Source organism: Arachis ipaensis, chromosome B4, assembly GCF_059453495.1.
Source record: "Arachis ipaensis isolate K30076 ecotype BB chromosome B4, ASM5945349v1, whole genome shotgun sequence".
Lineage (NCBI taxonomy): Eukaryota > Viridiplantae > Streptophyta > Magnoliopsida > Fabales > Fabaceae > Arachis > Arachis ipaensis.
In genome coordinates, this window is record NC_142439.1 from 48,069,356 (window position 1) to 48,081,772 (window position 12,417).

Consider the following 12,417-nt stretch of genomic DNA (forward strand, 5'->3'; position numbering starts at 1 on the left):
CTAAGGCTTATATATATATTTAGAGAGAGAGAAGTAAATAATATAATCTAGAAGCCCGATGAAGGAATAAGCTCAAAGACAGAATTGCAAAAGCACGAAACGTTCACACGAAACTAAAGCGCAAGACACAATGTATAGATGCAAGAGGGAACTAGCCGCAGCTTGCGGAGTTTAAGCTGACTAGTTACAAATAGATAAATACAGAGTTTTGGAATTAAAATAGCTTATACAACCTATCTCTCAAGTAAGCATCTATGGCCATAAAAATAAAATACAAAGAGATGTGAGAGTGACTATAATAAGGTAAATTAGAAATAAACCAAGGAGGAACCATACTCCGCTCTGTCACCATATCCGTAATCTCACCGAAGTAGATTATGACCTGCATTTGAAAAATAACAACAAAGTATGGAATGCGAACCGGGGGTTCTCAGTATGGTAACAGTGCCCAATGATGTAAGATGTAAGGCTCCGGGACGCCGAAGGCAATCCTAGAACTTCACATCACTTACGAATATTCATGCTTAACATCAATAAATAATTAAAGGACTTAAACCATAAATCGGGTCATCTAAACTTAGGGGATTTCTAACTAATGCTAATCACACCGCTGTATCCTACAGCCCTTGCCAGCATAACCTCCGTGCGATCCCATCGCCATTGCCTACCTAACCTCCTATCATCAGACAATCACAAATAATGCAGTCAAGTAAAACACAGATAGAATTTATTTACAGCAAGTAATTCAAGAAGCAAGTAAGCATGTTATAAAATTAGGCAAACTCAAGTAAACAAAGCTAGTAAGCCTATAGAGGATGCAAATGATGAATGTCTGCCCTATTGGCTGTGATATCATATGTCGTTTATTGTGCCAAACCCGAAAGCAAATTCGGTCGACAACTCCCGGATTAGTCTCTCTATTGCGCATAAGGAGGAAAATTCCGAGGGAGAGTGCCCTACCACCTTCTCCTTTCAGAGGGAAATATTCCGAGGGAACGTGCCCTACCACCTTCCTCTGGTTGTCGCATGATTCCATGGGTTAGTGCCCTACCACCTTGCAATCAGAGAAAAGTCGCATTTTTTGGAGGAATAATTCCGAGGGATAAGTGCCCCACCACTTTCTCCTTTCAGAGGGAAATATTCTGAGGGAACGTGCCCCACCACCTTCCTCTTTTTGCGAAAAGTATGAGTGAGAAGCCCAGCTTCAACTCTCACATCCGAACATAGGCGGGATTCTGCCACAGCCCCTATGACGGAAAACAATGCATAGTATAATACATATTCAATCTCAGAGGCCACTCCTCATAACACACTTCCACTCATACTCATTCCTTCAACCTTAGCCATTCACCATTTCCATTCCGAACTCATTAGTTCCTTAGTTTCTCAATTCATCATCAGCAATCACGAAATCACTACTCTTCCTTCTCTCTCAACCGAACTCAACATCAATACATCAGAAACCTAAACCTCCATTCTCTAACATTTCAATATAATCATCAACTAAAACCCTTAGCCTATTTCCCTTATTCCCATACTCAAATCTAAGCCCAAAAGCCTTAAAATGGTGTTATAGAAGCTTACAACCTTGTTGGGAAGGTGAAATAGTTGAAAACAAAGTTTAAAATTATGAAACAGGACGTGTGCATCCGCACAAGGGTGTGCGTGCGCATGCCCAGGAAGATTTTGAATGTGTGCGTACGCACAGGTACTAAAATTTATAAAGTCTGTTCACTCGCACAAGCTATGCGAGCGCCCCTAATAGACGTCCCTTCCTGACTTGTGCGTGCGCACATGGTTGTGCGTCCACACAGATCGTAATTCTTTATTGATATGCGTGTGCACAACCTATGCTAGCGCTGCTACCAGAGCCCTTTTGTAGGGTTGTGCATGCGCTCAAGGCTGTGCATGTGCACATATCAGAAAATCCTAAAATTCTGCAACTTTGCAGAAATTCAGATTTTCAACACCAACTTTGAATGATCATAACATCCTCTACAAAATTCCAAATTTGGTAAACTTGATATCAATTTAAAGGGTTTTCAATAAAATTTCATTCTAAAAAATTTTCAACCAATTTTGAAAACCGAGAAAAAATCTACTAGAGATCACCTAAACAACCAAAACCACAAAATCTACTCAAAACTCATAACCAAAATCGCGCAGAAAATTACGGTAGAGAACTGGGGAGTGAGCTTCGAGTTCTTACCAAAAAACTTAGATAGAAAGGAAGAGCTCATTGAGAGATTCGCGTGGCTGTAAACGGCTCATCAATCGGAGCTCCGGATCAAAAGTTATGGCTCCCGGAAGGTGGAGGTGAATAGTGTCACCCCCTTCCTTCTCCCTTCTCTCTTAAACCACGGCCCTCTCTCTCTTAGGGCTGGAAAATGAGTTCAAAGCTCATTAAATGAGGTTATATATGTTGGGTCTTGGGCCCAGTTTGGGTCCAGTCCAACCCGTTAGTATTTTTGGTCTGTTTGACCCACTTTGGGCCAAAACCTTTAAGATTAGTGTCCGGTTTTCGATTCTAAAGTATTTTTCTCCTTTCAAAACAATAAATCAATTTTTAAAATATTATTTTCTAAAATACACGGTACTGGACAGACTAAAACTGGTACTGCCAGCTTAAGCGCCAGTACGCATTTTTACAAAAACTTTTCGAAAGAAATACATTTTCCAACTCAGAAAAATTCACTCATATCAAATTTCACATTTATAGTTTCAAATTAAAACTTCTAAATTTTGAATCTATTCTGGGTACTAACATTATTTTATTAAAACGGTTTTATGTGAAAACGTGGGTTCTTACATCCTCCCCTCCTTAAAAAGATTTTCTCCCTCGAAAATCAGAACCACGCGATGGGATATATCTATACATATATATACATATATTCCCCACTAAGCATCCTACTTTCAACGTTGCTAATCCAATAAGTTACCAAGGCACCTCGTTCACCATCATCCTACCGTGTCGACATTTTATTTCACCAACTCCTCCATAAAATAGCTCACTCGGATAGGCAGAAAATGAGCGGATTTGGTTAAGCGAACCACGATCACCCAAACCGCATCATAGCCCACTTCCACTGAGGAATCTCAAGAGGCTGTATCATTCCTGACAGCTTCTGATGCTCTATCTTTGCCTTCTGACACGTTAAATACTTGGATGCCACTGTAGCTACATCACCTTTCATCCCAGGCCACCAAAACATCTTCTTTAAGTTACAATACATCTTTGTGCTTCTGGGATGAACAGAAAATCTACTGTAGTGAGGCCCCGACAACAAGTCTTGTCTCAAACTTCCGACATCCTGTTTGCAAACTCTCCCCTTATCTCTCCACAATCTTTCACCTTCCTTAGTGAATTCTTCACGCCTCTTATCACCAACTGGTTGCAACAATTTTTGAAGCTTCTGCTCATCCTGCTGAGCCCTCTGAATCTCTGCCTTAAACGTGCTTGAAATCTGCAACTGGCTCAAACAAGCTCTTCCGGCCACCTCACCAATGTCCAGCTTAAGATCCACAAACTTATCCACTAACTCCTCTTCCTTGATTCTCACTCAAGCAATTGTTACGGATTTCCGACCCAATGCATCTGCGACCACCTCCGCCCTTCCAGGGTGATAACTCATTTCAAAATCGTAGTCCTTAAGCAATTCCATCCATCTTCTTTAATGCATATTAAGCTCTTTCTAATCGAAGATGTACTCGGGACTCTTTTGATCAGAAAAGACATTAAACGTCACTCCGCACAGGGGGTGCCTCCAAATCTCCGGTGCAAACACAATCGCTGCTAATTCCAGATCATGAGTTGAATAGTTCACCTCATGCGGTCCCAGATGACGCGATGCGTAAGCCACCACACTCTAGTGTTGTATCAACACGCAACTTAAACCCTTCAGAAAAGTGTTATAGTCTACTTCGAATGGTTCATGCAGTCCCAACAAGATTAAAACAGGTGCTGGAGTTAACTTCTACTTCAAAAACTGAATATTCTCTTCACACTCCGACATCCAAACAAAAGGCGCCTCCTTTCTTGTTAACCTAGCCATCGGTAATGCAATCCGGGAAAATCCTTCAATTAATCTCCGGTAATATCCGGCTAAATCTAAGAAGCTTCTGACTTCTGTCACCGTTGTCGATCTTTCCGATCCCATCACCATTTCTATCTTATAAGGATCTACTGCTATTCTTCCCTTGCTCACCACATGACCTAGGAGCTTCACTTCTTCCTTCCAAAACTCACACTTCGACAACTTGGCGTACAACTTCCACTGCGTCACTCTGATTATCGTCACTAGGAATCCAAAAATCCTTTCGTTTAAACCAAAATACCGAATTTGTAATACTTTTCAAAACCTTTAAAACAAGTCCAATCTAAATGAGTCCATTGTTATAACCTTATCAAAAGAGTTAAAAACCTTTTATTGGTAAATCAATCATTTTAAAGCATGATTTTTCCTAAATTCAGTGAAACCCTTAAATCAAAACCTTTCCATTTGAATCCCTTTTTATTAAATTAAAATTTACAAACCAAAATCACAAGTGAACAAAATCTTGGGACTCACTTTCCTTTTAAATTTGTATCATTTGATCAAAAGTTTCAGTCCTAGTTTCAAAACCAAATCATTCAAACCAGAATTCTAAACCAAATTTAAAAATCAATCTAAGGTTTAAAACCTTTTTCGACATGAACGGCGATAGTCTATACTATGAAGATAAGCTGGGGTCTAACCATCGGCTTCATAATTACCTCATCATCGTGGTTGTGATAGATCCGTCTCATGTGCTCTTCGGTGTGGACAATCTATAACAAAATGTCCTGGTACGCCATACTAATAACATAGTTTCTTACCCAATTGGCATGGCCTATTCGGATGGTAGTTCTCACACTCCTAACATTTCATACTAGGGGAGTAAGCTCTTGACTGCTTCCCTTTACCATATCTCTTAAGGTTTTGTCCCCTTGGTCCAAGGTGATCATCACGCTCTTTACTAGTGTTTGCTCCATGAGTGTCTCTTGACGAGGCTACCATCTTCGCGTATTCCTCAACCACTCTTGCCTTGTTCACCAGATCGGAGAAAATCCGAATCTCCATAGGAGGCACAACAGTCCTGATGTCGTCCTTCAAGCCACTTTGATACTTGACACACTTCCAACTTTCATAGGTCTCCGGGGCACCTGACACACCCTAGAGAACCTGCAGAGTTCCTCAACTTGCTCGTATAATCTGCCATAGACAAAGAACCTTACTTCAGCTACATAAGTTCCTTCTCCTTTGCTTCCCTTGGAGACTCAGGAAAATACTTCTTGTAGAAGGGCGTTTGGAACACATCCCAAGTAACGTTGGTGTTTTGAAGCTGTAATAAGCGGCACTCTGCTTGCCACCAATACTGGACCTCTTCCCGAAGTTTATAAGCGGCAAACCCCACATATTGATTGTGCGGAACATGCTGTACCTACAGCGCACGCTCCATAGCTTGGAACCAATTGTCCGCCTCTGTGGGATTTGTTGAACCTCTGAAAATTGGCGGATGAACCTTGAGAAAAGTTGCCAAGGTCATCGGAGCCCCTCCCGTGTTGTCTCCGCTCCCTTCAGCATAGTCATCCGCATTTCCTTTGCCATTCTTGTTTCCATTTCCAGCCGATTGGCCTAACCTCTGCATAGCTTGCAGAGTCACAGCAGCGTTAGCCTCCATGGTATTCATAAGGTTCGCCATTGCTACCATGAACTCTGCATGGTTATCAGCCAGTCGCTCATTCCTACTCTCTTTTCGTGAACGTGTACTACCTCGTCCGTGAGTAGGCATTAGGGTTCCTTACTACACCAAAAATTTGATATCAAGGTGATCAGTCTAAATATCAAAGGTCTAGTGCTTCAATTATCCCAAAAAGACCTCACAAACAAGCATGCTATGAAATATCAAGTAGATAACCTAAATAGTATGAAAGAAAAATGACCCAGAGTATGCAATAAAGCACAATCGGTCCATCCCTCAGGCTCACGAGGACGAACCGCTCTGATACCACTAAATGTAACACCCCAATTATCCTAAGCCTTACCTCTAGCCGTAAAGCAAAGGTTAATCAGAGGTAGGTTATGACAAATCCTAAGGCTTATACATATACATATATATACATATACATAGAAGTAAATAATATAATCAAGAAGCCTGATGAAGAAATAAGCTCAAAGACAGAATTACAAAAGCGCAAAACGTTCACACGAAGCTAAAGCGCAAGACACAAGGTATAGATGCAAGAGGATAAAATATATATAGATATAATATTATAATGGATCATAGGGAACTAGCAGCAGCTTGCGGAGTTTAAGCCGACTAGTTACAAATAGATAAATACAGAGTTTTGGAATTAAAACAGCTTATCAAACCTATCTCTCAAGTAAGCCTCTAAGGCCATAAAAATAAAATACAAAGAGATGTGAGAGTAAGTATAATAAAGTAAATTAGAAATAAACCAAGGAGGAACTATACCCTGCTCTGTCACCATATCCACAATCTCACCGAAGTAGATTACGACCTGCATTTGAAAAATAACAACAAAGTATGGAATGAGAACTAGGGGTTCTCAGTATGGTAACAGTGCCAATGATGTAAGATGTAAGGCTCCGGGAAGCCGAAGGCAATCCTAGAACTTCACATCATATATGAATATTGAAGCTTAACATTAATAAATAATTAAAGGACTTAGGGGATTTTTAACTAATGCTAATCACACCGCTGTATCCCACACCCCTCGCCAGCCTAACCTCCGTGCGATCCCATTGCCACCGCCTACCTAACCTCCTATCATCAGACAATCACAAATAATGCAGGCAAGTAAAACACGGATATAATTCATTTACAGCAAGTATTTCATGAAGCAAGTAAGCATGTTATAAAATTAGGCAAACTCAAGCAAACAAAGCAAGAAAGCATATAGAAGATGCACATGATGAATGTCTGCCATATTGGATGTGATATCACATGTCGGTTATTGTGCCAAATCCAACAGCAAATTTGGTCGACAACTCCCGGATTAGTCTCTCTATTGCTCATAAGGAGGAAAATTCCGAGGGAGAGTGCCCTACTACCATCTCCTTTCAGAGGGCAATATTCTAAGGGAACGTGCCCTACCACCATCCTCTGGTTGTCGTATGATTCCGTGGGTTAGTGCCCTACCACCTACAATCAGAGAGAAGTCGCATTTTCAGGAGGAATAATTCCGAGGGATAAGTGCCCTACCACCTTCTCCTTTCAGAGGGAAATATTCTGAGGGAACGTGCCCCACCACCTTCCTCTGGTTACGAAAAGTATGAGTGAGAAGCCCAGCTTTAACTCTCACATTTGAACATAGGCGGGATTCTGCCACAGCCCCCATGACGGAGAACAATGCATAGTATAATTACATATTCAATCTCAGAGGCCACTCCTCATAACACACTTCCACTCATACTCATTCCATCAACCTTAGCCATTCACCATTTCCATTCCGAACTCATTAGTTCCTTAGTTTCTCAATTCATCATCAGCAATCACCAAGTCACTACTCCTCCTTCTCTCTTAACCAAACTCAACATCAATACATCAGAAACATAAACCTCCGTTCTCTAACATTTCAATATAATCATCAACTAAAACCCTTAGCCTATTTCCCTTATTCCCATACACAAATCTAAGCCCAAAAGCCTTAAAATGGTGTTATAGAAGCTTACAACCTTGTTGGAAAGGTGAAATAGTTGAAAACAAAGTTTAAAATTATGAAACAGGGCGTGTGCATCCGCACAGGGGTGTGCGTGCGCACGCCCAGGAAGATTTTGAAAGTGTGCGTACGCACAGGGGTGTGCGTACGTACAGGTACTAAAATTTATAAAGTCTGTTGATGAGCGGATAATTTATACGCTTTTTGGCATTGTTTTTAGTATATTTTTAGTAGGATCTAGTTACTTTTAGGGATGTTCTTAATAGATTTTGTGTTAAATTCACATTTCTGGACTTTACTATGAGTTTGTGTGTTTTTCTGTGATTTCAGGTATTTTCTGGCTGAAATTGAGGGACTTGAGCAGAAATCAGATTCAGAGGTTGAAAAAGGACTGCTGATGCTGTTGGATTCTGACCTCCCTGCACTCAAAGTGGATTTCTGAAGCTACAGAACTTGAAATGGCGCGCTTCCAATTGAGTTGGAAAGTAGACATCCAGGGCTTTCCAGCAATATATAATAGTCCATACTTTGGCCAAGAATTGACGACGTAAACTGGCGTTCAACGCCAGCTTTCTACCCAAATCTGGCGTCCAGCGCCAGAAAAGGATCCAAAACCAGAGTTGAACGCCCAAACTGGCACAAAAACTGGCGTTCAACTCCACAAATGGCCTCTGCACGTGCAACACTTAAGCTCAGCCCAAACACACACCAAGTGGGCCCCGGAAGTGGATTTATACATCAATTACTTACTCATGTAAACCCTAGTAGCTAGTTTATTATAAATAGGACCTCTTACTATTGTATTAGACATCTTTGGACGCCTGGTTCTTAGATCAGAGGGGCTGGCCTCTCGGCCATGCCTGGACCTTTCACTTATGTATTTTTAACGGTAGAGTTTCTACACTCCATAGATTAAGGTGTGGAGCTCTGCTGTTCCTCAAAGATTAATGCAAAGTACTACTGTTTTCTATTCAATTCTTCTTATTTCTCTTCTAAGATATCCATTCGCACCCAAGAACATGATGAAGGTGATGATTATGTGTGACGCTCATCATCCTTCCCCCTTATGAACGCGTGCCTGACAAACACTTCTGTTTTACATGAATTAAGCTAAAATGAGTATCTCTTAGATCTCCTAACCAGAATCTTCGTGGCGAAAGCTAGAATGATGGCGGCATTCAAGAGAATCCGGAAGGTCTAAACCTTGTTTGTGGTATTCTGAGTAGGATTCAATGATTGAATGACTGTGACGAGCTTCAAACTCACGAGTGCTGGGCGTTAGTGACAGACGCAAAAGGAGGGTGAATCCTATTCCAGCATGATCGAGAACCGACAGATGAATAGCCGTGCCGTGACAGGGTGCGTGAGCATATGATTCACTGAGAGGAGGGGATGTAGCCACTGACAACGGTGATGCCCTTGCATACAGCCAGCCATGGAAAGGAGTAAGACTGATTGGATGAAGATAGCAGGAAAGCAGAGGTTCAGAGGAACGAAAAGCATCTCCATTCGCTTATCTGAAATCCCTGCCAATGAATCTACATAAGTATCTCTATCCCTTTTATTGTTTATTTTAATCTAATAAAGTATCATGTTTAAATCCGCCTGACTGAGATTTACAAGGTGACCATAGCTTGCTTCAAGCCAACAATCTCTGTGGGATCGACCCTTACTCGCGTAAGGTTTATTACTTGGACGACCCAGTACACTTGCTGGTTAGTTGAACGGAGTTGTGTCCACACATAGTAAAGAGCCATAATAATGATTCCATACAATAACAAAGAGTACTACATTAATGTGATCACAATTTCGTGCACCAAGTTTTTGGCGCCGTTGCCGGGGATTGTTTGAGTTTGGACAACTGACGGTTCATCTTGTTGCTCAGATTAGGTAATTTTCTTTTTGTTTTGTTTTCAAAAATTTTTCAAAAATCTTTCAAAAATTCTTCTTTGTTTTCGAAAAAAAAAATGTTTTCAAAAATAAATTATTCTATGGCTTCAAAATTTTTAAGAATGAATTCTAGTGTTTCATGAAATATGTTGAATCATATCTGGCTGTAAAGCCATACCCAAACTACTTTGGGATTGGTATTCAACTAATCACTCCAGCCCATGTAATTATATGTTGAAGCTTGGCTGGCTATTAAGCCATGCCTGACCCTTTGATTGGAGCTTTAAGACTAACATGGCAAGATTCCTGGAATTCATATTAAAAATTTTGGAATCCTTATTTTTTTTATTTTCACAATAATTTTCGAAAAATATAAAATAAAAATCCAAAAAAATTAGAAAATCATAAAAATCAAAAATATTTCATGTTTCTTGTTTGAGTCTTGAGTCATGTTATAAGTTTGGTGTCACTTGCATATGCATATTGCATTTTTTCGAAAATATCATGCATTCATAGTGTTCTTCATGATCTTCAAGTTGTTCTTGGTAAGTCTTCTTGTTTGATCTTGATGATTTTTTTGTTTTGTGTCTTTTCATGTTTATCATATGCATTCTTGAATTCTTAGTGCGTAAGCATTAAAGAATTCTAAGTTTGGTGTCTTGCATGTTTTCTTTGCATTAAAAATTTTTCAAAAATATGTTCTTGATGTTCATCATGATCTTCATAGTATTCTTGGTGTTCATCTTGACATTCATAGCACTCTTGCATGCATTCATTGTTTTGATCTAAAAATTTCATGCATTGCATATTTTTCATGTTTTTCATAAAAATTTCAAAAATAAAAAAAAAATATCTTTCCCTTTTTCTCTCATCAAATTCGAAAATTTGGATTGACTTTTTCAAAAATTTTTAAAATCAAGTTGTTACCAATGAGTCAAATCAAATTTTCAATTTGAAAATCTTATCTTTTTCAAAATCTTTTTCAAAAATCAAATCTTTTTCAAAATTCTTAGTTATTTTCGAAAATTCCAAAAATATTTTTCAAAAATCTTTTTCCTATCTTATATCATAATTTTCGAAAATAACATAAATAATTAATGTTTTGATTCAACAATTTGAAGTTTGTTACTTGCTTGTTAAGAAAGATTCAAACTTTAAGTTCTAGAATCATATCTTGTGATTTCTTATGAATCAAGTCATTAATTGTGATTTTAAAAATCAAATCTTTTTCAAAAACTAATTCCTATCATATCTTTTCAAAAATATCTTCTTATCTTATCTTTTTCAAAAATATCTTTTCAAAATATCTTTTCTAACTTCCTAACTTCCTATCTTTTCAAAATTTGTTTCAACTAACTAACTAACTTTTTGTTTGTTTCTTAACTTTTTCAAAACTACCTAACTAACTCTCTCTCTCTAATTTTCGAAAATATCTCCCTCTTTTTCAAAAATTTCTTTTTAATTAACTAATTATTTTTATTTTTTATTTTTGATTTCAAAAAAAAAATTTTCGAAAATTACTAACAATTTTTCAAAAATCACTAACTCTTTTTCAAAATAATTTTCGAAAATTATTCCTCCCCCATCTCATTCTATTTATTCATTCATATCCTAACATCTCATCTCACATTCCAATCCTCACAGTTGTGTTTCTTCCATTATATTACATTCTTTATCTCCCCCTCTTCTTCCACTCACAAAGGGATCCCTATACTGTGGTATAAAGGATCTCTATTATTATTATCATTTTTCTGGCCATTCTTCCTTGTCATATGAGCAGGAGCAAGGATAAGAACATTCTTGTGGAAGCAGATCCAGAACCTGAAAGAACTCTGAAGAGAAAATTAAGAGAAGCTAAAATACAACAATCCAGAGATAACCTTTCAGAAATTTTCGAACAGGCAGAGGAGATGGCAGGCGAAAATAATAATAATGAAAGGAGGATGCTTGGTGACTTTACTGCACCTAATTCCAATTTACATGGAAGAAGCATCTCCATTCCTGCCATTGGAGCAAACAATTTTGAGCTGAAACCTCAATTAGTTTCTCTGATGCAGCAGAACTCCAAGTTTCATGGACTTCCATCTGAAGATCCTTTTTAGTTCTTAACTGAATTCTTGCAGATATGTGATACTGTTAAGACTAATGGAATAGATCTTGAAGTCTACAGGCTCATGCTTTTCCCTTTTGCTGTAAGAGACAGAGCTAGATTATGGTTGGATTCTCAACCTAAAGACAGCCTGAACTCTTGGGATAAGCTGGTCACGACTTTCTTAGCCAAGTACTTTCCTCCTCAAAAGCTGAGCAAGCTTAGAGCTGATGTTCAAACCTTCAGACAGAAAGAAGGTGAATCTCTCTATGAAGCTTGGGAAAGATACAAACAGTTGACCAAAAAGTGTCCTTCTGACATGCTTTCAGAATGGACCATCCTGGATATATTCTATGATGGTCTGTCTGAGTTATCTAAGATGTCATTGGATACTTCTGCAGGTGGATCCATTCACCTAAAGAAAACGCCTGCAGAAGCTCAAGAACTCATTGACATGGTTGCTAATAACCAGTTCATGTACACTTCTGAAAGGAATCCTGTGAGTAATGGGACGCCTATGAAGAAGGGAGTTCATGAAGTTGATACTCTGAATGCCATATTGGCTCAGAATAAAATATTGACTCAGCAAGTCAATATGATTTCTCAGAGTCTGCATGGAATGCAAGCTGCATCCAACAGTACTCAAGAGGCATCTTCTGAAGAAGAAGCTTATGATCCTGAGAACCCTGCAATAGCAGAGGTAAATTACTTAGGTGAACCTTATGGAAACACCTAT

At 38.9% G+C, this 12,417-nt stretch overlaps 1 non-coding gene across 1 annotated transcript; it reads right to left on the reverse strand.

The window, feature by feature from the left end:
• Positions 1-11,898: 11,898 nt before the first annotated feature.
• LOC148567466 (small nucleolar RNA R71) lies at positions 11,899-12,006 on the reverse strand. Its single transcript, XR_015882576.1, has one exon. It is a non-coding gene; the product is annotated as a small nucleolar RNA R71 (small nucleolar RNA).
• Between the last annotated feature and the right edge of the window lie 411 nt (positions 12,007-12,417).